Source organism: Mirounga angustirostris, unplaced genomic scaffold, assembly GCF_029215605.1.
Source record: "Mirounga angustirostris isolate CCGP_5_RB_7025 unplaced genomic scaffold, mMirAng1.0.hap1 SCAF_2, whole genome shotgun sequence".
NCBI classification, from domain to species: Eukaryota; Metazoa; Chordata; class Mammalia; order Carnivora; family Phocidae; genus Mirounga; species Mirounga angustirostris.
Window position 1 is genome coordinate 63,954,407 of NW_026991710.1, and position 25,922 is coordinate 63,980,328.

The 25,922-nt window shown below is 35.9% G+C and overlaps 1 long non-coding RNA gene and 1 other non-coding gene across 5 annotated transcripts in view; one reads left to right on the forward strand and one right to left on the reverse strand.

The window, feature by feature from the left end:
• LOC123848467 (uncharacterized) overlaps nucleotides 1–13,434 on the forward strand; it is a 116,647-nt gene extending 103,213 nt beyond the window's left edge. For all 4 annotated transcript variants that reach the window (XR_008506578.2, XR_008506577.2, XR_008506579.1 and 1 more), the window contains one exon: nucleotides 12,134–13,434. This is a non-coding gene — a long non-coding RNA (uncharacterized LOC123848467). The remainder of the gene's footprint in view (nucleotides 1–12,133) is intronic.
• LOC123849016 (U4 spliceosomal RNA) lies at nucleotides 6,172–6,318 on the reverse strand. The gene has a single exon (XR_006791892.1). It is a non-coding gene; the product is annotated as a U4 spliceosomal RNA (small nuclear RNA).
• Nucleotides 13,435–25,922: the final 12,488 nt, after the last annotated feature.

Below are 25,922 nucleotides of genomic sequence, written 5' to 3' on the forward strand. Positions count from 1 at the left end.
CTACTTAGTCAAAATTAAGAATTGCAATAAAGGAAACCTTTAAAAACTATTTATAAAATTGTGTACTACAAATTGTACTATAAATTGTACTACAAATGGTAATTTTTAAATGTTCTTTAACTCAATACAATCTAGAGATACTTTTTATAGACTTTTACAAAATATTCCTTGATACAACCATAGTATCAGGAACTAATTTTCCAGAAGAGCAATTAAAACAAATGAGTGGCTGTAATGAGTATAAAAAAGCTAAGAAAATAATCACTATTTAGACCTTACAGTAGAATAAGATTATTACAAAATTATATTGTTTTTAGTAAAAATCTATTTTGTGAGGGTGACACTTAGTGGGACACGTTCCCTGTCCCTCTGGCTATAGCCTCCTAAATATTCTAATAACTCAAGTAAACTGCCGGGACAAACAACGCAGCTATGAATGTGTCTGGAGATTCTGCATCTGCCTTCCTTAATCAACTTCCTTTCCTGAATATGAATTGCAATAATGAGTCAATTAACGTCCTCAAATGCCAATGAGATGCAAAAGAGATTGGTGGTGGTGGTGGTGGCAATGCGTTTCGGGAGCTGTTCCAATGTCTGGATTTTAACGAGAATCACACACTGAGCTCACAACTGATTATTTATCTCATGCGAACGTGACTGGCTGGCACTTTCCCGTGCAGCCTTCCCCATGGCTCCCCCAAGGAAGTAGGGAAAGATAAATCTAGCCTTATTATCTAGAGGATCTCTTTGGTTTGGAGTCATTACTCCTAAGGCTTCACTTCTAACCTCTTTACTCAGATGAAAAGGCATGTTTTTGATAATTTTCCCTATCGATGTTCTGCACTGACACTTTAACCATATTCTGAGATGATGATCCTTTTTGGTATATGCTAACAAGGCATTAGCAATCTATTTTCAAAGCACAGCCTCTGTTATTCCTTTAAGGTGCATTTAAATAGTTTATTGTAATTTATTGTCTTCTGTCTGCCAAGAACTTTAAATATATTACTGTATCTCAGAACACATTTTTTTGTTTCTTTCATAGCCTTTTTTTAAATTGAAATATAATTGATATATAACATCGTATTAGTGTTAGGTGTCCAACATAATGATTTGAAAAATGGATATATTGTGAAATGATCACGACAGTAAGTTTAGTTAACATCCATCACCACACATAATTATATTTATTAATATAAATATTATAAGTCTGATTCTTCTTCCCATTTAACAGACAAGAGAACCGAGACTCAGAAAGTTTATACAACTGCTGAAGGGCGGCCGCAAAACTCTGCAATCAGGCCCATCAGCCGTGATGCTTATGTTCTTTGCACCAGGAAACAATGCCCACAGCTGTGTGAGATTTGATTTCCTACCTGTTTACATGGAACTTAAGGGAATATTAAAACTCCAAATTTCAAAACAGCAATTCTCTATCTTTAATTTCATTAAGAATCCTTCAGGTTTAATGAATATTAACTGTTCCGGAGCAATTTACCTCCCAGATATTTTCAGTTTCCTCATGTTAAAAGCTTGGACAGCTGGCTGACCACTTGGCAAACACAAGACCCCCAAAGTAAAATGATAACTCTGGCCGCATGGCCACTTTTCCCTGACAGATTGGAACCCCTCACTGGCCATATTTTAATGTAAAAACTGAACTACTGAAATTCCGTCATATGCTTTCTTCCCAGGGAGTCGAGAAGTGTCTTTCTGAGGAGCACGTAGGCATCCATAATAAAATCTGCATGCCAGAGTGACCAATTTAAAGCTTGTTCCTCTGAAAATTCATCTTTCCTAATTCTAGCACTAGACAGAGTGGGAAGAAAGACATGGTTTAGTGAATTTCCATGAAAGTCAAGTTATTCCCAAGTTAACTGGGGTTTAAAAAAAAAAAACTATAGAAAAGCAGTGGCTTTGTTTGCACAAATTTATAAGTGCCATTTTAGCAATGTCTTACATGGACTCGTGACTTGCACCACGTTAACTTCCTGCTTATTGTTTATATATCATGAAAAAAATTCTTGTATTTCAGACTGAGAATCCTTTTATTCTAATAAGCCTGTTTGCCAATGCTGACACTGTTCTATTTAGCAAAAATTCTAGAATCATCCTCTCTCATTAAGATGCATCCTGTAAAATTAAAAAAAAAACTGCACTTGAAATGCAATTAAAAGATGTGTGTAATTATTTATGCTGCCTTGACATGTTTGACTACGAAAAAGGGTAAAATACAATGACCTTTCATTCATTAAATGTGCTACCAAATAAGGACGATGTGACAGTAAACTGGGGCCTCGCCACCTTTCCTTATCAAATGTAGAGAGATGTGTTAGTCAATGTGCAGTGATCATTCACCCCCAGCAACATATCAGTTTAGGGGCTGAAGACATCATTTTATGTTTTAATGTTGAAATCATATGATGTTGGCTTCTTCAAAAACAAAATATCTAATGGGACTTTAGTGTAAATGCTTTAGGAATTAAATTTTGCAGACACTAGATTGGCTTGCCATTCTTGAACTTTGGAAACCCCTGCAGAAGAATCCAAAATGAGGTTACATATGAGTAAGGAAAAAATCATTATGCCTTTGGAATCCAATATAAACCAAAACAATTTAGCTGTTACTGGGTCTTGCAAAATGATACACAGAAAAGTAAATCCACAAAGGAATTCCACAGCAAGTCATTGCTGCAAACAAATCACACATTCACTTGCTTCAGTTACTTTCAAGATTATATTTTAAATTACAGAGCACAAGCAGAGAGAACTGAAGAAAGGATCGTCTTATATTCCAGTGATGTGGCCTGGAGGTGGTAGCTAAATAAGCTCTTTACACACATTACTGAATAATCTATACACTCGAATAATTAAAAGCAACAATCCCAGTTTACTCATAAAAAGTTCTTCCAGGGTCCCCTTCAGAGTAGTTACAGATGTTCCTCTGCTTCCAATCTAAATGAGCTTCAATAAAATGTGTTTTACAACTCTCCTTGGTACATTTAGGTTCCTAATGAATGTCAAAAAATTCCCCTTTCCTTCAATCCCATTTAAACAAATTGGAAACTAAGTTCTTTACCTCTCCCAGAAATAATCTAATAGTTTCATCTAAGAAAAACTTTTTATAAAAACTCTTATGTCCAGCTTAGTTTCCTACAGCTCTTAAAATTTGATTCTGTAGACTATGACTATAAGCAAGGTTTTTATTTTATGAAGCCACATAAAAGTCATCATTGAGGAACCTGAGGGGTGGGGCGGGGTTGACCGACATAACAGACTTCAAGTACTTTGTGTTTTTAACCTAACACCTGTGGGACACTCTTTCTTAGAAATTCTCAGTTTCTGATATCTGAATTTCTTTGGATTTTCTGAATAAACTCAAAGTGAGAATGTTCACTATAGAAACACACACACACACACACACACAAAGGTTTACACAATTTCATTAAAATAATAACCAGTGGTTGAACTTAAACCAAGTTGCAGCAGTTAGGTGCCACAGCTATCTTATTTCTGTGCTCAAAAAAAAGTTCAATATGGGACCTTTTGATAATATATTCAGTAGAATCTCACATTCTGCAAACTGGCTTTTTCCCAAATTCTGCCATCTGATCTGTTTTCTGCTGGTGCCTTTCATTCTCTCATAGGGCAGGTGGTCAGAATTGAGCAGACAAGTAGTCACCTCATGGTCAAAAAGATGCTTGTATTATGATAAATTGACCCCATGACTGCTAAGTGTTTTTCACTATTCCTTGAGCACAATCATCACTTTTTAAAATGTATACTAACTTGTCAATTAAAACAACAATTTATTAATAAAATGTATGACATCGATTCTGATAATAAGAAAATCATGAAAGAAAAATATTTGACAGAGAATATTGTGAAATTCCATTCTTTCCAGAATCTTCATTTTCCTCCATAAGAAAAAGCCTAATACCCAATGTTTTTCAAAGGACTCTGATGCTTAAATTATCAAGTGTTGAGGAGATGAAGGCAAGAAGTATCACACTGGTAGTTTGTTATTTGTGGAACTATCTTAATTGATAAAAACAAAACTTCTCTCATGAATTAGGAAGTTGACACGTCAGTCACAGATGGTCAACTGAAATAATATTTTACTCAATGTCTTAGAAATTGTAGGAAGAGTTGGCCATTGACTGAAATAAGCAGTGGAGAGTGAAATACATCTCTAAGACTATTGAGTTGACTATAAACTACCTCAAATATCAGTCTAAGTACTGTCTTAAAACTTCCCAAAGACACTAAAATTTTTTTCTGCCACATACAATTGAAGCATAAGGTCTCGTTCACAAAATGTATAATCATTCAGGATTATTGCCTAAAATTGTAAAAATATTTAAATTGCAGCATTGTAACCAAAATATAGCCATAATTGCTTGCCAATTAAGTGCCAGATAATGACTAGCTGGCCAGCCTTTCATCACTACTTCAGGCTCCGTCATGACACAGTGGTGATGGAGACAAGGCCTGGTAGGAGCAAAGATCTTCTGAAATGTCTTTACCTTTTGGATTCATTCTTTCATTTCATAAGGGTACTAACAGATAATTATGTATTTTTAAAGCTGGTGTCTTAAAAAGACATATTTTTAAGTTCTCTCATCGTTTACTCTCTTCTGATCACTTTGGCCTTCTCACTCTTGTTTGGACACATGAAGCATGCTGCTGTCACCCAGTCTTTGTTCTTGCCCTTCCCTCTACCTTCCATGTTCTTCCCCTCAATTTCAGTCTGCCTCACTCGCTGACTTTCAAGATTTTGTTCAAAGAACTTGCCATCAGAGAGACTATCCCTGCCCACACATTGTAAAATATTAACTACTTCTCTTCCAAAAATCTCTAGGCCTTTACCCAGCTTTATTTTTCCTCTTGTACCATGTTGTATGTTATACCTTTATGGATCGATTGATTTAGTGTTTCTCCCACTAGAATTTAAGTTCCACAAGAGCAGGAATTTTGCCTGTTTTGCTTATTAGGATATAACCCAGCACCTGCAATTATAACAGGCATACAGTTGATGCTCAATAAACATTTGTTAAATGAATGAATAAAGTCAACATCACATACTTGGAGAAGCTATTATGAAATACTCTCCTGTATAAATCTCAGGGTAGAAGTACTGCTATGCATTCTTAATTTTTAAAACCATATATGTGTATATATAGTTGCCTCATACGTGTTAGATGCAATTTGTATTATTCAATTTGAAGGAATTAAGTAGTTTTTAAAGACTTTTAATTTGTGGGTAGGGATATGGAAAGAGGGGCCATGTTTATAATTAAAATATTGGAAGAATCTGTATTAGTAGTCTACTGATTGTGTGATTGTCGTATATCTTCCTAGGGTTGCTTCTCCTTACTTCCTCTTCTTTATTTCACATTCACACACGTTCATAGGAAAATACTTGAGATTATTGCCTCTACTTTTTAAATAATTCAAGATGTACACTCATCAGCAATATTAAGTTCTTGGGTCATGTAATAAACATCAGGTTATGTATTTAGCGCAGACCTTGACATATCATAGTTTAGTACGGACTTGTGTTTGAATATTGCAACAGTGAGTTATCAGCTGTATGACTTTGAGTAAGTTTCATAATTTCTCTGTAAAATGAATATAACAGCTATCTCACAAGTTGATTATGAAAATTTAATGAGATAATATATTAAAAATTCAGCATGATATGCAAATTACACAAAGTTTTCCAACGTATGTTAATTTTTTTACTTTCCTTTAAAGAATTATTGGAGAACTGCCAAAAATCCACTTTTTTGGATAATAATGACACTATTAAGATTAATGGCTTTGATTATCGATTATAATATAGCTAATATTTACTGGATATTTATTTTGTGCAAAGTGTTATCTAAGTAAAATATCTATTTTATCTCTTTAAACCTCACAAAAGCAGCATGATGGGATATTATCTTACTTTCCTCATTTTAAAGTTGAGAAAACTATCCAAGGCCACACAGGTTGAAAATAATAAAGCAGGTATCTGAGTCGGGTCTTTCTGATATTGAATCACATCCTTTTAATCACTATAGTACCTATTTTATGAATGTCTTTGAGAGTACTGTGTTTGAAGACACAAAGATGTTTGAGGATTGTATATTCATATACTGTATATATAATATACATATACTATATATTTAATTCCATTCAATTAAAAACATTTAACAATCACTTAATATGTGATAGTGTTTATTAGATGCTATCATATATGGAATTGTTTTCAATTAGCAATAATCGCGCCTCAGATAAACCTCATTGGCTACGATACTGCCACTGCACAAAGCTCATATATGGAATTATAAATATATTATAACCTTTGACTTCAAGGAGCTCTTTATATGTATATGACTGTGTATGTGTGTGTATTAATATATCCTTTATGTGCCTATAAGTAACAGATCAACTTCTTGAATCGAGGTTTAAAAAAATTTTAACAAATATATTAATCATACAAAATTAGTCAATGAAATATTATTCCTAGAAGTCAAACTGGACACCATCAGAAAATGTTATTTTTTTATGAAGAAGATGAAAGTGTGTAACAAGCACATCAACTAGAAAACTTTGAGAGAATATTAGGGGCAAAATAATATTTGTGACTATAACAATCTCCATACATAGGCTCTGATTCCTAGAATATTAGAGTTTATTTTTTTAATTTTTTTCAATATTTCATTTATTTATTTGAGAGAGAGAGCACAAGCGAGGGTGGGGGTGGACGTGGGTAGGGGTTAAGGGAGAGGGACAAGGAGACTCTGTGCTGAGCACAGAGCCCAGTGCGGGGCTCGATCGCAGGACTCTGGGATCATGACCTGAGCTGAAGGCAGATGCTTAACTGCCTGAGCCCCCCATTATTTCCATTGATATAGATAAAATAATTAACATCTGGCTGGATTCATAGACTTTTCCAAGGGAAAATTACTTATTGTCCAGGTAGTGTTAAACAAAAATGTCTTATATCTGTGGTTTTTAACCTGTGCTCTGGTCACTTGAAGTTTCCAGGGATGAAGTTCAGAATGGCCAGGACCCCAGGACCTTCGCATTTTCCATTTATACATTGGGGTTCCATGAAAGACCATATAAGAGAGACATATCATAGTGGAGAAGAGGCAAATGGTGTCTGGACTAAACTAATCCATTCCCTTGTTCTTTGGGGCAATTAAATGACACAGAATTATCACTTTTGGGTTCTCAATGAATAATTCTTAGATATTCTGGGGATTACTCGCTTTGAAGTTTGGGAATCTATTGTTGATTGGGCATCTCACACTTGGCTCCACTAGCTTGTACAATACTCTCCTCTCAGGTCGTCATTATTGCCCCCACCGCTCATGTCCATAGCAGATATTACTAATTTACTATGGCATTCTTTGCCATTGAACCTAAGAAAGATCTCCGAGGTTTTATTAACATGGTACCCCGGGTAGCCAATACCAATTGATCAGCATTATCATGTGTGATGAAAGCGATTTGCTCTTCCTGGTTCATTAGGAAAAACTGAGCATATTTGAATTATAGGGTTCAGTTTTTAGTAATAACTCCAATTACCACACAATCCTGGACAAGACATTTACCCTCCCAGTGTCTCAACTTCATTACTTACATAATGGAGACAATAATTACTTTTACAATGATTACTTAGCTTCTAAGTTATAGGATGGTTGTAAGCATAAATGAGATTGTATATGAACATCCTTGGAGAAAAATAAAAACCTCAGGAACACCTATACTACTATAAGTTATAATTATCTAAGTGTGGAGAATTCCCTACCAAGAGTAAAGTCCAAAGTTATTCCCATTTTTTGCTTCTTTTACCTCTAAGTTCTCCTTTTTCCTTATCTATAAAATGTCAATATTAATACTTATAGAGCTATTATGAGGATTGAATGAAAACATATGCAAAAGACCCTAACTTAGCTTTTGGCAGAATTCAGACTCCATAAAGTGTCATTATCATCTTCCTTACTAGCCATTTCTCTGGCCATTGTTAGCAAAGTTATGGTTGAGTGGCTCTGACCCCTCAGTATAAATGAGCATGTTCAGACCACACCAACATAAAAACCAGGAGGATCTGACATGTAGTATGGTGACTATAATTAACAATACCATAATAGAATAGTCAACAGTCACTAAGAGAGTAGATCTTAAATGGTCTCACCACAAAAAGAAATGGTAATTATGTAAGGTGATGGAGGTATTAACTAACCCTTCCGGGTAATCATTTTGCAATATAGAAGTATGTCAAATTATCACTTTGTACACCTTATACTTACACAATGTTATATGTCAATTATATTTCAACAAAGCTGGGAAAAACATAAAAAAAAAACAAAACAGGAAATAAAATCCAGTGGAGGTTTGGGGTTTTCTGATGGTGATGTATGGGACTGGTTATGTAAGTTTGATGATTCATTCCAGAAAGTAAATAAGGTGAGAAAGGAAATGCATGCATGAGAAATGTTGGGTGAGATGAGGCTAGTTGTAATCCAGAAGGCTGCAACTTTTTGACAATGAAAACATGATGATTATATCATCATCACCATGACTGGTATATAATGCAGGCTTACTAACTGGCAGGCACTACAGTAATTGTTAAATACATTATCTGATTTACTCTTGCTAGTAATCCTAAGAAGGCTTCTGTTACAGACAAGAAAACTGAGACCTGGAGAAATTAAATAATTTGAAAGCAATGGAACTGGGAATGAATTCAGACATAAGTAACTCTTATTCACATAATTAATATAAAAGTCAAGCTGTGGTTCATGAATCCAATAGATTTCTAAATGAGAAGAAAAGGAAGATGGAAGAATGAGGAAAGAAGACCTTTAAAAGTAGAGTTGCAATAAAATACAGGATGCCTAGTTAAATTTGAATTTCAGCTAAAAAATAAATAATGTTTAGAATAAATATGTGCCAAATATTATTTATTTGTTACATGTATATTTTGTGAAATGCTTTAGCACAGTGAAGTTAGTTAACACATCCTTTACTTCACATAATTACCTGTTGTTGTTTTTATGGTGAGAACATTAAAGTTTTACTCTCATAGGGACTTTCAAATATACAGATAGTATTGTTAACAATAGTCACCATACTGTACATTAGATCCCCAGAAATTATTCATCTTGTAACTGAAAGTTTGTGCTCTTTGACCAACATAACCTCATTTTGCCCACCACTTTGCCCCTAGAAACCACAATTCTACTGTTTCCATGAGTTCAATATTTTTAGATTCCACATATCAATGAGATCATACAGCATTTGTCATTTCCTATCTGAATTAATTCACTTAGCACATTACCCTCAAGGTCTATCCATGTTGTTGCAAATGGCAGGATTTCCTTCTTTTTTATGACTGGATAAGAGTCCACTTTGTGTGTGTGTATGTGTGTGTGTGTGTGTGTGTGTGTGTGTGTCTGTGAATAATCTCAGATCTTTATCCACTCATCTGTCAACAGATACTTAAGTTATTTCCATGCCTCGGCTATTGAAAGTAATGCTACAATGAACATGGAACTGCAGGTATTTCTTCAAGATAGTGATTTCATTTCCTTCAGATATATACTCACAAGTGAGATTGCTGGATTATATTATTCTAGTCTATTTTTAGTTTCTTAAAGACGCTCCATACTGTTTTCCTTAGTGGCTGCACCAATTTACATTCCCACCAATGATACACTAGTGTGCCCTTTTCTCCTTATCTTCACCAGCATGTGTTATCTCTTCTCTTTTTGATAATAGCCAATCTAACAGGGGTGAGGTAATATCACAGAGTTTTCACCTATGTAAAACTCCTAGGAGTTTTACAGTTTTAGGCCTTACCTCTAAGTCCATAATCCATTTTGAGTTAATTTTGTGAATGGTATAAAGTAAGGGCCCAATTTCATTCTTTTGGATGTGAATATCCAGTTTTCTCAGTACCGTTTATTGAGACTATCCTTTCCGCATTGAATATTCTTGGCTCCTTTATCAAATATTAGTTAATGGTATATGCATAGGCTTATTTCTAGGCTCTTGATCCTGTTCAATTTGCTTATGTCTTCTTTTGTGCCAGTACCATATGGTTTTGATTACTATAGCTTTGTAATGTAGCTTGAAATTAAAAAGGGTAATGACTCCACCTTTGTTCTTTCTCAAGATTGCTTTGGCTGATTGGGGTCTTTTGTGGTTCTATACGAATTTTTTGATTATTTTTTTCTATTTATGTGGAAAAATTCCATTGGCATTTTCACAGGGATTGCACTGAATGTGTAGATGGTTTTGGGTAATATGGACATTTTAACATATTACTTCTTCTGATCCATAAATATGGAACATCTTTCCATTTGCTTGTGTCTTCTTCAACTTCTTTCATCAATGTCTTATAGTTTTTGGTGTATAGATCTTTTATTTCCTTAGTAAATTTATTCCTAAGTATTTTATCGTATTTAATGCTTTGCTAAATCGGGAAACTTTTTAAAAGGGGAAACAGCAAGCTAATGAAGAATGTTCACTAAATAAGATACATACATAAGGAACATTTTCCGTAACACATTATGAGAAGCAAAATTCTTAATCATATCTACTACAGGCTACTTGATTTCTTTATTTCAGAGAAAAAGAATGCTTGCTGATGATACAGTATTTTTTCCTATAGAAATGGCTTTTTATCAATTTTTTAAAGTTTCTTTTAGGTTATAGAGTCTCTGAAAATCTAATAGACGCTACAGACTATCTCTCCAGAAAAAGCTTATACACATGCCCAAATCCTCTCCCAAAGCCAGTAGAGACCATAAAGAAAACCCGTGCTTCAAACCATTCAAAAGGAGACAACATGGCTTACTGTACAATGTGCCTTGAAGTCAGAAGAACAACATGTCTCACATAGTGATAGACTAGTAATTGTTGAACACCTAAGTCTTGGGGTGGGAGAGCCAGTTCCAGGGTATAAACAATCCCACTGTGGCTGATTTAAAGCTACCTGCATAGTATGGCATCACTGAGCACAGAGTTGGGAAGACATGCACAGTAGCACAACACTGTATGGTATTCCATTCATATACATACACGAACCATAAATGTAAAAGACCTCAAGTACATAGATAATAGTAAAATGTAATGAAATATTTAGAGCATGATGAGTTCTATGTATTACCTTTTTAAATATAATTTATGTAATCATAAGTTTATATAATTTAATTTTTACTAATGGCCATATTTAACAATATCTTGCAAATTTCCTGAAAATTTCACAAGAAACTCTCACTGGTTCAGCACAGCACTGGCTTGGCTCCTCATGGAGTCTCCAAATAAGTCTTATAGTTGTCATAAGAATTGAAGACAGGTAATGCAATACTCAGAAGTTTCTGAATAAAGCAAGTAATTATAAATGAAAGTATTGTTGCTATTACTATTAACAAGTAACTTTATACACAAAAGCTATTCTTCTTATTTTAGCCAGTGACACAAGAGAATTAATATTTTTCTGTAATTTTCTGTGTTACTGTTCAATAAATGGGGACAGAGGAATGCACTTTGTTCCTTCCAGTGTAAGTGATGTTGACAATAAATTCAGTTTTGAAAAGTACACTCACATACTTGCTATATGATAAATGAGTCCAATAATATCACATTATAAATGGAACTTGATGATTTCAATATAATATACTTCATAAGTGGTATTTTATTGGGTTAAACTTCCCATGGAATAGCATATAATTTTCTCCACAATATACTAACGGTTCACTTGGTCACTGAAGTTTTTAAATTTATTTTCTTCTATCTACACTCTCTGCTGATTTTAGGTGCTTAAAGAATAACTGGATTTCAATTCAAGTTTATATGCTCTCATTAAAATAATAATCCTTGCTTTTTAAAAAATTCATTTAAAAACATATTTTATCTTGTTCTCATTTCCTTTTCCCTCTCTAAATGTGACGATATTAAAAGTAGTACTGCAGCTGTTTTGACAAGCTACTTAACCATTGAGACAAGAAGGGAACAGCAACATCCAGTGAATGTTTTTTTTTTTTTTAAGTTCCATAAATTGCCCCTTTGTTTCTATGATATGTCGATAGACTGCAGATACTGTGTGTTTCTCTATATCATTCTCCTACAGCAGGATGAAACTGCCAGGACCCCTTCTAGAAGGTCATCATTTATGGAATAACCACAAATGCGATCAATCAAGTCATTCCAATGGAGCAATAGCCAGTATGACCTCAACAGACTTCGGCTTTTGGAGCCAGATCGCTTTAGTGACAGACATAACCCTGGTGGGTCGGCAGCATCCTTCACTGCTCACTCTGCCATCTGCCACTGTGGAAACTTCATCATTAAAGGCAGAGTTGTGCTGGACAAATTTGCAAATGGTTTTGAGAGCATTATTATTGCACAGAATGTTACCATCTGTAAGTAGGCAAATCTGAATTAAACAATGTATGTCTACCTAACTTTCTTTCTCTGTGTATATCTTAATAGAAAATGTGCATGCATTAATCTCAAAATTGGAACAGTTCAAAAAGGAACATTTCCTTTGTATGATGGAATTAGAGCCTTGCAAAGGACCTTGAGAGCTTAACTTCTGACTTTTAAATACATCTGCATTTAAACTACGACAGATCAAAGAATATCTATGTTATTTTGCCTGTCCTTCTTCACAAAGTATTTTTAATTGTCTGATTTAACTCACATTTTCTATTGCATTATCATATTATTATCAAATATTCCCATTTCCATATATATGTATGTATGCTTTTTAAAAAAATATTTCAACTGTATCTTTGAGATAGCACCAGCTACCCTCTTGCAACTTTCAATGCCATGAAATAAATTATAGAGATTATAAAGACAAATTAATGAAAACCTTTAAACCAGAATTTTCAATTCATAAGCCAGGACTGTTTTATACATATGATATGTATGAGATATATATTAAGTATGTATATATTTATATATATTCATATTCTTTAGGTCCTACTACATAGGATTAAGATTAATATAATTGTTATTGTATAAGTATAATAATATAGTATTTTATATTATGTTGTTATATTATTATTATTATATTTTTATAATTGTCAGTGTACAGACGAGGTAACCAAGGGCAACTTGCTGCTCAGGACCAACAGTTTGTAAGCTATAGATTAGAGATTTTTAACTCAGCCTATCTGGGTCTAGAATCTGTTATCACCTGATCAGAGTCTGGATCTCTAGAGTTTAAAAAGATGTTCATAGATGCTCTGTGGTAATGATGGAAGTAGAAGAAGGTGTTCTATGGACACAAAAAGTAAAGAATGGCATTATAGAATTTTCTGTACCAAGTGTTAGTGCTCAAATGTACTGCCCCAATACACTCACTTTTCACTGTTGAATTTTAAAGACAGAAGGAAAATATCAAAGAGACACAAAGTACCTAATTTTTTTTTAAGATTTTTTTTTTTTTTTTTTTTGAGAGAGAGAATGAGAGACAGAGAGCATGAGAGGGAGGAGGGTCAGAGGAAGAAGCAGACTCCCTGCCGAGCAGGGAGCCCGATGCGGGACTGGATCCCGGGACTCCAGGATCATGACCTGAGCCGAAGGCAGTCGCTTAACCAACTGAGCCACCCAGGCGCCCACAAAGTACCTAATTTATTATAAATATAAGGTTAAGTTCCTAGTACTTGCCCAAGATGTTTGCTTTGGAGAAAGATCTCAGTCTTTTACTCCATCATGTAATTGTTCTGGGATTGTTATCCTGGTCATCTACTCTGGACAGTCAGATGCTGTATCTACCTAGTCTCAAACAGAAGAACCTGAACAGAGAGGTAGGAGGTTAACCTGGCCTGCATGAATGGAGGCAAGGCACTGGCAAATCATGTGTGGAGCACAAGATCCTATCTTTAAGTCACAGTAAATCTTCCCATTTAAAAACCTGGCCTAATGCTTTTCTCATTGTCTGACAAATCACAATCCCCTCTCTCTTCTGTGTGGAAAAGCTAATAAAAATAAAGCATGGAGAGAGGGCAGAGGCTTAGATGGATATTTTGTCATGTGAGGAATAATGGAAAACCATGAACAGATATTCAAAAAACTACCTCTTCAATTCTCACTATGGTACATCTTTGATATTAGAAAACATCTTCGTGGGGCACCTGGGTGGCTCAGTTGTTAAGCGTCTGCCTTCAGCTCAGGTCATGATCCCAGGGTCCTGGGATCGAGCCCCACATCAGGCTCTCTGCTCCGCGGGACGCCTGCTTCTCCCTCTCCCACTCCCCCTGCTTGTGTTCCCTCTCTCGCTGTGTCTCTCTCTGTCAAATAAATAAAATCTTAAAAAAAAAAAAAAAGAAAACATCTTCGCAAATTAAATGTTTGGATATGTCCTGTAGTAAAGGTAGATTAATAGAACTAGTGTATGAATAACAGTAAAATTATATTAAAAATAGTAAAACACTGTCTACTCCAAATTATCTGTGTCATTAAAGCCTTCTGCTCATCAAAGACATTTCAAAATAGGGTATGGAAACATTTTGACAATGGGGGGGGAGGGATGAGTAACAATAATCTTTTTTTCATTGATCTTATAACAAAACCAAATAGCTTTGCTTAAAAATTTATGTTCGGGGGAAGATGCAGAGTGGGAGCACTCTAGGTATACCTGGTCCCACAAATACAATTACATGAAACTCACATCAGTGTAAATAACCCAGAGAATGACCTGAAGACAGGCAGAACAAGCTCCACAGCTAAATGTAGAGAAGAGGCCACACTGAAGAGTGTAGGAAGGGCCAAGAGACAGGAAGTAAGCAGACTCATGGGACTGTCCATCTGTCCATGGGAGGGAGGGACTCTGTGGACACAAAGAGGGGAGTGAAACAGACTCCCAAAATGGAGAGCCTGCCCTCCAAAGAAGACAAATCACTATAACATTTGGCTTTGAAAACCAGAGGGGCAGAATTCCATGAGTTCTTACAACCCATGAGACTTAAACCCTGGAATTTTTAAAAATCAGTAGGCTTGGCTCTGGGAGAGTCAGGAGGACCAGAGGAAACTGATTGCCCACCTTTTAAAGAGACAGCACAACTAGCAACCCACAGAGATACAGCATAGAAGCAGCAGTTTGAAAGGTGCTAGCTCATACAGGAGGGAGAGTTATTTGCTAATCTCAAATCAGGTCCCAGAGGGACAGAAATTATTGGGGAACTCCTCCAGGAACAAAGAAACTGACAGGCACCATTTCCTTCCCCCACCGCACAATGTAAACACAGGGCCACCCAAGGGACATGTTATCTAACTTGCTAGCAATGTCCCCCATCCCCCCTGCACTGTGCTCCCACCAATCTACTCCTCTGGATAGCCCACTGCAGCCCTGGCACTGAAGGGCCCCTTGCACAGAGACCCCAGGGCACATAAAGCTTGCTAGCACCACTGCACACACCCCCACTGCCCCCCAGTGCTGTGCTTCAGTGGATCTGCCCTCTGCAATACTCTCTGGGAGCTCATGCAGGGCTGTGCCACAGGCCTGGAAGTGTGTAAGCAACCCTTACAGTGGCCAGTGCCACTCCAAAGTGACTTCTGCTTCAGAGAGAAGGAAAGATAACCACACACACCAGTCAGATGTGGGTCCCAGAAGTGGGCTGGAGGCAGACAAGTGGTCTGACTGCAGACCCCACACACCGAAGAAAGCTTCTCAGGGGCAAATAGAAAGGAAATTCATGGCAGTGTGGTGCTACTACATCTCTGGAACCACCTGGTCCGACCAAACTCAAGCCCAAGGAGTCACCAGACTGGCCCATTAACACCACAGGAACCAATCACTACCCACAACAGGCAAAGAACCGTTGCAGATGACTGGACTGAAGGAAAAATTGGCTCAGCCACAACAGAAGGGCACATGCAACACACACAGGAGACACCCCTGAAGCACCAGGTTCTGATGAACAGGGGATGCTACATAGCAGGGCACTAAAGGACCTCTTCTTCATAAGGCCACTACTTTCCAGTGCAGTAGACATGGCTGTCTTTCCTAACACAAAGAAACAGATACAGAAAGTTAGACAAAATGAGGAAACAGAGGAAAGTGTCCCAAATGAAAGAATAGGACAAAGCCATAGCAAGAGACCTAAGGAAAACAGATATAATTAATATACTTGACAGAAAATTTAAAGTAATGATCATAAAGATACTCTCTGGACTTGAGAAAAAAGTGATGGAAATTAGTAAGACTTTAACAATGAGATATAAAAGAACCAATCAGAGATTAAGAACACAATAAATGAAATTAAAAATACACTAGATGGCATAAATAGTAGACTAGAAAAAGCAGAAGAATGAATCAGTCACCTAGAGGACAGAGTAATGGACAGTAATCAAGCTGAGCAAGTGAGAGAAAAAATATTATGCAAAAGACTGGACTTATAAAAATCAGTGACACCATCAAGCATCATAACATTCACACTATAGGCATCCCAGAAGGAGAAGAGAAAGAAAAGGGGGCAGAAAATTTATTTGAATAAATAGTAGCCAAAAACTTCCTGAATCTGGGGAAAGAAACAGAAATCCAGAACCAGGAGGCACAGAGATTCCCCAAGAAAATGAACCCAAGGAGGACCACACGAAGACACACGGTAATTAGAATGGCAAAAAGTAATGATAAAGACAGAATTTTAAAAGCAGTAAGAGAAAAGAAAGCAGTTACATACAAAGGAAATCCCATAATGCTATCAGGTGATTTTTCAGCAGAAATCTTGTAGGCCAGAAGAGAGTGACATGATATAGTCAAAGTGCTGCAAGGAAAAAATGCAGCCAAGAATACTCTATCCAGCAAGGTTATCATTCAGAATAGAAGGAGACATAAAGAGTTTCTCAGACAAACAAAAATTAAAGGGATTTATGACCAATAAACCAGCCCTATAAGAAATGTTAAAAGGGACTCTGAGTGGAAAGATCATGAACAAGAGTAAAGAAAGTAAGAAGCAGAAAGGCAGTAAAAATAAGTATATCTGTAAAAAGGAATCCAAGTATATCATTAAAGAAAGACAACTAACGGTGAAAGAAGAGAACAAGAGAAGAAGGGAACAAATAAAAATGACCATGAAATGAGTAACAAAATGTCAATAAATGCATACCTACCAATAATTACTTTGAATGTAAACTGACTAAATACTCCAATCAAAAGACATAGGGTGACAGAATGGATAAAAAAGCAAGATTCATCTATATACTGCCTACAATAGACCTCATTTCAGACCTAAAGACACATGCAGATTGAAAGTGAAGAAATGGGGGAGTATTTATCATGCAAAATGGATGTCAAAAGTAAGTCAGGGTAGCAATACTTATACTGGACAAAACAGACTTTAAAACAAAGATTATAATGAGAGACAAAGAAGGACACTATATAATCACTGAGGGGACAATTCAACAAGAAGTATAACAATTGTAAATATGCACCCAACATGGGAGCTCCCAAATATTTAAAGCAGTTAATAACAAGCATAAAGAAAGTATTCAGTAGTAATACAATAGTAGTGGGGGACTTTAATACCCCACTTACATCAATGGATAGATCATCCAAATAGTGGCTTCAAATGACACATTGGACTAGATGGATTTAACAGATATATTCAGAACATTTCATCCTAAAAAGGTAGAATACACATTCTTTTCTAATGCACAAGAAACATTCTCCAGAATAGATTATGTTTTAGACCACAAAACACATATCAACAAATTCAAAAAGATCAAAATCATTCCATGCATCTTTTCTGACCACAACACTATAAAACTAGAAATCCATCACCAGAAAAAAACCTGGAAAGAACACAAATATAAGGAGGCCAAATCACATGCTGCTAAACAATGAATGGGTCAACGAAGAAATCAAAGAGGAAATAAAAAAATACATGGAAACAAATGAATAAGAAACACAATGGTCCAAAATCTTTGGGAGACAGCAAAAGCTCTTCTAAGAGGGAAGTTTATAGCAATACAGGCCTACCTCAAGAAGCAAGAAAAATCTCAAATAAACAACCTAACCCTACACCTAACAGAGCTAGAAAAAGAAGAACAAACAAGACCCAAAACCAATAGAAGGAAGGAAATAATAAAGATTAGAGCATAAATAAATGAAATAGAAACTAAAAAAACTGGGCGCCTGGGTGGCTCAGTCGTTAAGCATCTGCCTTCGGCTCAGGTCATGATCCCAGGGTCCTGGGATCGAGTCCCACATCAGGCTCCCTGCTCAGCGGGAAGCCTGCTTCTCCCTCTCTCACTCCCCCTGCTTGTGTTCCTGTTCTCGCTGTCTCTCTCTGTCATATAAATAAATAAAATCTTTAAAAAAAAAGAAACTAAAAAAACTAATAGAATAGATCAATGAAACCAGGAGCTGATTCTTTGAAAAGATCAACAAAATTGATAAACCTTTAGCCAGAGTCATAAAAAAAAAAGAGGACTCAAATAAACAAAATCAAAAATGAAAGAGGAGAAATAACAACCGACAATACAGAAATACAAAGGATTATGAGAATATTATGAAAAATTATACACCAACAAATTGGACAACCTAGAAGAAATGGATAAATTCCTAAAACATACAACCTTCCAAAATTAAATCAGGAAGAAATAGAAAATTTGAACAGACTGATTACCAGCAGCGAAATTGAATCAGTAATCATAAAACTCCCAACAAACAAAAAAGCCCAGGACCAGATGGCTTCCCAGATGAATTCTCTGAAACATTTAAAGAAGAGCTAATACTGGCACACCTGGGTGGCTCAGTTGGTTGAGCATCTGACTCTTGATTACAGCTCAGGTCATGATTTCAGGGTCCCCGAGCTGGGCTCTGAGCTCAGTGCAGAGTCTGCTTGGGATTCTTTCCCTCCCTCTCCCTCTGTCCTTTATCTCACTCACGTTCTCTCTAAATAAATAAACAAACAAATAAATAAATAAAATCTTCTTCAAACTTTTTAAAAATAAAAAAGAGTTAATGCCTATTCTTCTCAAACTATTCCAAAAAAATAGAAGGAAAACTTTCAAATTCATTCTACAAGGCCTGCATTACCTGATACCAAAACCGGATAAAGATACTACAAAACGAGCAAACAAAAAAGACAAAAACTACAGGCCAATACCTTTGATGAACATAGATGAAAAAATCCTCAACAAAATATTACCAAACCGAATCCAACAATACATTAAAAAAATCATTCACCACAATCAAGTGGGATTTATTCCCTGGATGCGAGGGTTATTCAATATTCACAAATCAATCAATGTGATATATCACATTAATAAAAGAAAGGATAAAAACCATACAATCATTTCAGTAGATGCAGAAAAAATATTTGACAAAGTACAACATCCATACATGACAAAAATCCTCAACAAAGTAGGTTAGAGAGAACATACCTCAACATACTAAAGGTCATATATGAAAAACTCACAGTTGACCTCATACTCAATGGTGAAAACCTGAGTTTTCCCCTTAAGCTTGGGAATAAGGCAACGATAGTCACTCTCACCACTTTTATTCAACAAAGTACTAGAAGTCCTAGCCACAGCAATCAGACAAAAAAAAAAAAAGGGAAGAAGTGAAACTTTCATTATTTGTAGATAGCCTGATACTCTACACAGAAAACCCTAAAGACTCCACCAAAATACTATTAGAACTGAAAAATTAATTCATAGTTTTGCAGGATACAAAACCAATTTACAGAAATCCATGGCATTTCTATACACTAATAATGAAGCAACAGAAAGAGAAATTAAGAAAGCAAACCCAGTTATAATTGCACCAAAAACAATAAAATACTTAGAAATAAACTTAACCAAGGAGTTGAAAAACCTTTACTCTAAAACTATCAAACATTGATAAAAGAAATTGAAGATGGCACAAACAAACTGAAAGATAATCCATATTCATGGATTGGGAGAGCAAATATTGCCAAAATGTCCATACTACCCAAAGCAATCTACAGATTTAATTCAATCCTTATCAAAATACCAATAGCATTTTTCACAGAACTAGAACAAACAATCCTAAAATTTGTATAGCATCACACAGACCCCAAATAGCCAAAACAATCTTGAAAAAGAAAAACAAAGCTGGAGGTATCACAATTCCAGATCTCAAGTTACACGACAAAGCTGTAGTAACCAAAACAATATGGTACTGGCACAAAAACAGACACACAGAAAAATGGAACGGGACAGAAAGGCCCAGAAAAAAACCCCACAATTTTATGGTCAATTAATCTTCGACAGAAGAGGCAGGAATATGTGATGGGGAAAAAGACAGTCTCTTCAACAAATGGTGTTGGGAAACTGGACAGCTACATACAAAAGAATGAAATGGGACCACTTTCTTAACCACTCACCAAATTAACTCAAAATGAATTAAAAACCTAATTGTGAGACCTGAAACCACAAAAATTCTAGAAGAGAGCACAGGCAATAATTTCTCTAACGTTGGCTGTAGCAATATTTTTCTAAGCGTGTTTCCTGAGGCAAGGGAAATAAAAGCAAAAATAAACTATTGGGACTATATCAAAATAAAAAGCTTCTACACAACAAAGGAAACAATCAACCAAACTAAAGAACAGCCTACTAAATGGGAGAAGATATTTGTAAATGACATATCTGATAAAAGGTTAGTATCAAAAACATATAAATAACTTAAATGACGCAACGCCCCCCAAATAATCCAATTAAATATGGGCAAGAAGACAAATAAAATCTTAAAAAAAAAAAAAAAAGTGGGAGGGGAGGGCACCTGGGTGGCTCAGTCAGTTAAGCATCTACTTTTGGCTCAGATTGTGATGCCAGAATCCCAGGATCAAGCCTGGCATCAGGAATCCCTGCTCAGAGGGGAGTCTGCTTCTACCTCTCCCTCTACCCCTCCTCTGGCTCATGCTCTCTCTCTCTCTCAGATACATAAATTAAATCTTTTAAAAAATGGACAGAAGAGGGGCGCCTGGGTGGCTCAGTTGGTTAAGCCACTGCCTTCGGCTCAGGTCATGATCCTGGAGTCCCTGGCTCGAGTCCCGCATCGGGCTCCCTGCTCAATGGGGAGCCTGCTTCTCCCTCTGACCCTCCCCCCTCTCATGCTCTCTCTCTCTATCTCATTCTCTCTCTCAAATAAATAAATAAAATCTTTAAAAAAAAAATGGACAGAAGACATGAACAGACATTTCAGCAAAAAAAAGACATACAGATGGCCAGCAGACACATGAAAAGATGTTCAACATCACTCATCATCAGAGAAATGCAAATCGAAACCCAATGAGCTATCACCTCATGCCTGCCAGAATGGCTAAAATAAAAAACACAAGAAACAACAAGTGTTGGCAAGGATGTGGAGAAAAAGGAACCCTCTTGCACTATTGGTGGGAATGCAAACTGATGCAGCCAGTTTGGAAAACAGTATGGAGGTTTCTCAAAAATTTAAAAATTGAACTAGCCTACAATCAGGTAATTCCACTACTGGGTATTTACCCCAAAAATACAAAAACACTAATTTGAAGAGATACATAGATCTCTATGTTTATTGCAGCACTATTTACAATAGCCAAATAATGGAAGCAGTCCAAATGTCCATGGATAGATGAATGGATAAAGAAGAACTGGTATATATATATATATATACAATGCAATATTATCCAGCCATAAAAAGGAATGAAATCTTGCCATTTGCAATGACATGGATGGATCTAGAAGGTATGATGCCAACCAAAATAAGTCAGTCAGAAAAAGACAACTACCATATGATTTCACTTATATGTGGGATTTAAGAAACAAAACAAACAAACAAGGGGCAAAAAGGAGAGAAATAGAGACAAACTGAGAAACAGACTCATAACAATAGAGAACAAACTAGTCCTTGCCAGAGGGGAGGTGAGTGGGGCATGGGTGAAATAGGTGATGGAGATTAAAGAGTATATTTATTATTATGTGCACTGATTGATGAATAGAATCATTATATTGTACACCTTAAACTAATATAGCACTGTATGTTAACTACACTGGAATTAAAATAAAAAACTTAACAAAAGTAAAAAAATTACGTTTAGAAAATAATTTGATAACATTTCTAAAGAGCTAGAGTTAAGAGACTATGGGGAAGTAATTTTTTTCCTGATTAAAAAAGATAATCATAGTACTTTGCTCTGCCAGATATGCCCTAATTTTTTCTTCTCTATTCTGCTCAGATTGAAAAAGGCTGAAGTCTATGAGATCCAAGTCTATGTGGGAAGGCTAAACAAGCCCATTGAGGAGACTTTCCGAACAGAGTTGATGAGAGGTACTGAGAGGCCTGCCCTTGGATTGTTCCAGAGAAGATTGCTCCTTCTCATTTGCTATGCAAGGTAAAAGAAAGCTGCTGAAGCTTTGGCTGAAAACAACAACAACAAATCTCAGGTCAAATAAATCCACTTAACTGCATGCCATAGATGTTCTTAAGTTATTTATTTTATTTAAATCTGGCAATGGGTGAATGATGTTGAAGTTTATCTTAATCAGCTTGAGATGCTATAACAAAATATCATAGACTGGGTGGCTTAAACAACAGATATTTATTTCTCACAGTTCTGCAAGCTAGGAAGTCTAAAATAAGGTGCTGGCCAATTTGGTTCTGTTGAGATCCCTCTCCTGGCTTGCAGTGGCTGCCTTCTTGCTATGTCCTTATATGGTGGGGAGAAAGTGAGCTCTGGTCTCTTTTCCTCCTGTTATAAGGACACTACCGTCCTGACTTCAAGTGAATCTAATTACCTCCCAATGGCCCCACCTTCTAATGCCATCACACCAGGGATTAGGACTTCAGTATATGAACTTAGGGGGACATCGACATTCAGTCCATAGCAAGGTTTCCAGAGACATTAAGTGTTCTAATAAGATGACCTGAGAAAAGGAGGAAGTATTTGCAAACATTCCGATTTTAACCACTGAAATACTCACTATAGCATTTCTTTAATTACGCTATGAGTTAAATCAGGGTGCCCAAAAATGTACTGGCTCTGGAGAATAAAGAGTAAGGAGCTACAATAACTCTGGTTTAGTCTTCTTTAAAATTAAGTTGAAAATACTATGCAGACATTGAAAGGAATGAGGAAGTTTTGTATATACTGACCTGAAATGACTGGCTATATTAAGTAAAAAAAAAAATCAAAATGCAAAACAGTTTTTAAAAGTAAATTGTATTTTGTATAAGTGGTAGTGAAATATAAATATAGATATATATTTGTAAAAAGAAATTTTGGAAGGATAAATCAGTGTTATAATTAAATGGTTAATTAAATGAGAAAGAGTATATGATAAAGAAGGCAGTTAACTTCTAGAACAGAACTTCTCTAAATATGTCTTCTTATGTAATTCTCACCTTGGGAACATATATAATTTTCATACTCCAAAAATAAATTACTTCAAAATGGAAAAATATATCTATTCCTAAAACACTGAACCAAACTGAAATGAATGAACCAATTATACGTCAAATTGGCAAGATATATACATGAAGAAAATACTTATTGTAATTGACTTTTATGCCCAGTATTTTGACTCTATATCCTTGATGAAATATATTCAAAACTGAGCTTCAAAAGACTTACGTTTCATTCATTAATCTAATTTTTAGAAATATTATTGATACCATTAATTTTAGTGTGTGTGTGTGTTAGGATGAAGTGAATAAGAAACTGTATAGGACCCAATTTATGAATTTCCGCAGATAACTGTTAAAAATAAGATAAATAACATGATTATTTTTTTCTTCCATTCATTTTTTTAATGAAACTATATAATTTGGCTTAAAGATTTAAATTCAGTTTTAATGTGAAAACATTTAGGGTTCTACCATTGTGGATTCTTCGGCATCTGCCTGCTTGCTCAGGAGAGAGCCCCAGCTGCTGCTACCACGGCCTCCTATCCAAATACTGCCCCCCCCCCAAAAAAACAAATACTGTCCAGTTGTCTTGGACTCCTGAATGAGGGTTTGGGCTTCATCATGTCTGCCATGGCGGGAGCCACATCAGCTCCAGTGCACAGGCCTGACCTGACCAGACCCAAAGATGCTCTAGCTCCTCTAAGTGCTGTGTACTCAGATGATATGTGGCCTAATAGAGTGTGGGATTTGGTGTCCCTAGGCTTCCTGGATAATTCCAGGCAACACATATGGAAGTGTAGGGCCATTAACAACTCTTGAGACAAACTTTGACCAGTGTGCCAGGAGTTAGGAGGAAGCCTGAAAATAAATTCTTCTCACTTCCTTTTCCCCCACTGAGGACTATTCTGAGGCCAGTCATTTATGAAAGCCTGATTGGAAGGTTTCTTACATGACTAGGCTTCTTCCTCTGCCTCAATTCCCTTTTACCCGCATTCGACGTGTCTTGTGTTTGGGTTTGCATCTTCCAATAAATAAACCCTTAATAGGTAATCTCCTTCCGGTTCTGTTTTGTAGACAATCAGAGCTAAGAAAGCAATTACATTAATGTGTTAGCACACAAAAAAATTTTATTGTAAGAGGAGAAAAGAGAGATAGGTATGAAAACAAAGAAATAAACAAAAATCACGTAATTCAATTTGAATTGGAAATATCTGCATGAATTGACAAAAATAACAACCACCACCAGCTCATTTCATGGTTTTGTCTGCTGAAAAGCAATAATAATAGCAATGAGCATATCTATTACCTGAATTATGGTCTATATTTATTTATTTCCATAAAAGCACCAGAAGAATGACTATTTCTAAGTCTAAGCCAAGTTATAGAAGATGAACCTAAGATCTGGGGGAGGCCAAAACGCAAGCTATCAAAGAAAATGAATTACCTCAAAAGGCCATAGAAGCCAAAATGAAGAGGATCTCAACAATCAAAGATAGTAAAATTTAAGCATCAAAAAGAACATTGAATACAATTTATTAGGGAAAAAAAATGTTATGTAAAAGTCCATTAAGTTCATAGCATAAGAGAGAAAACCAACAAAACTCAATTCATTAACTGCCTTATTCAAAAGCAAAAAACTAAAAATAAAAATTTAACCTGCTTTTCCTTTATGAAATGAATCTGAAACTACCTAGTGCTGACTAATAAAGGCAAGTTTTTTGGGGCACCTGGGTGGCTCAGTTTGTTAAGCATCTGCCTTGGGCTCCGGTCATGATCCCAGGGTCCTGGGATCCAGCCCCACATTGGGGAGCCTACTTCTCCCTCTCCCTCTACCAGCTACTCCGCCTGCTTGTACTCTCTCTCTCTCTCTCTCTGTTAAATAAATAAATAATAAAATAAATAATGTTCTTTGAGAAGAATTCTTACTGGTAGATGTTGATGGAATAATAGAATTGGAAAATCATGATTTTGCAACCTCTAATAAAATAATCGATATTTATTTTGAATCTTATCAGGAAGTGAATTTTTACTCACTTCTCTAAGAAAAGACCTTTTTCTTTAATAATGAAAAAAGGTATAAATAGATTAAAAGAATATTGATTTATAACCTGGAGATTAGAAATGTTTTTTAAGGCAAACTATATTTGTGAGAATATTTGTTTTATAAAGTATTGTTCACTTAAACTTTAAAATATATATTTATCTGAGAGAGAGATTCAGGGTGGGCGGGAGCAGAGGGAGAGGAACAAGCAGACTCCTCGCTGAGTGCAGAGTCTGACACAGGGCTGGATCTCGAGACCCTGAGATCATGACCTGAGCCGAAATCAAGAGTTGGGTGCTCAACTGACTGAGCCACACAGGCTTTCAAAGTGTTTTTCTTAGCAGTTTGATTTTATTCACCAGATTCATGACAATTTAGCCACTGAGTATGACCTCACTGATCAAGCTCTCAATAGAGTAGTATAAAAGAGAAATGTAGAATCTTTTAGCATGTGGAACATTGCTACAATACTTTCTTCTCACAAAATAATAATAATAACAGTTATTATTATTA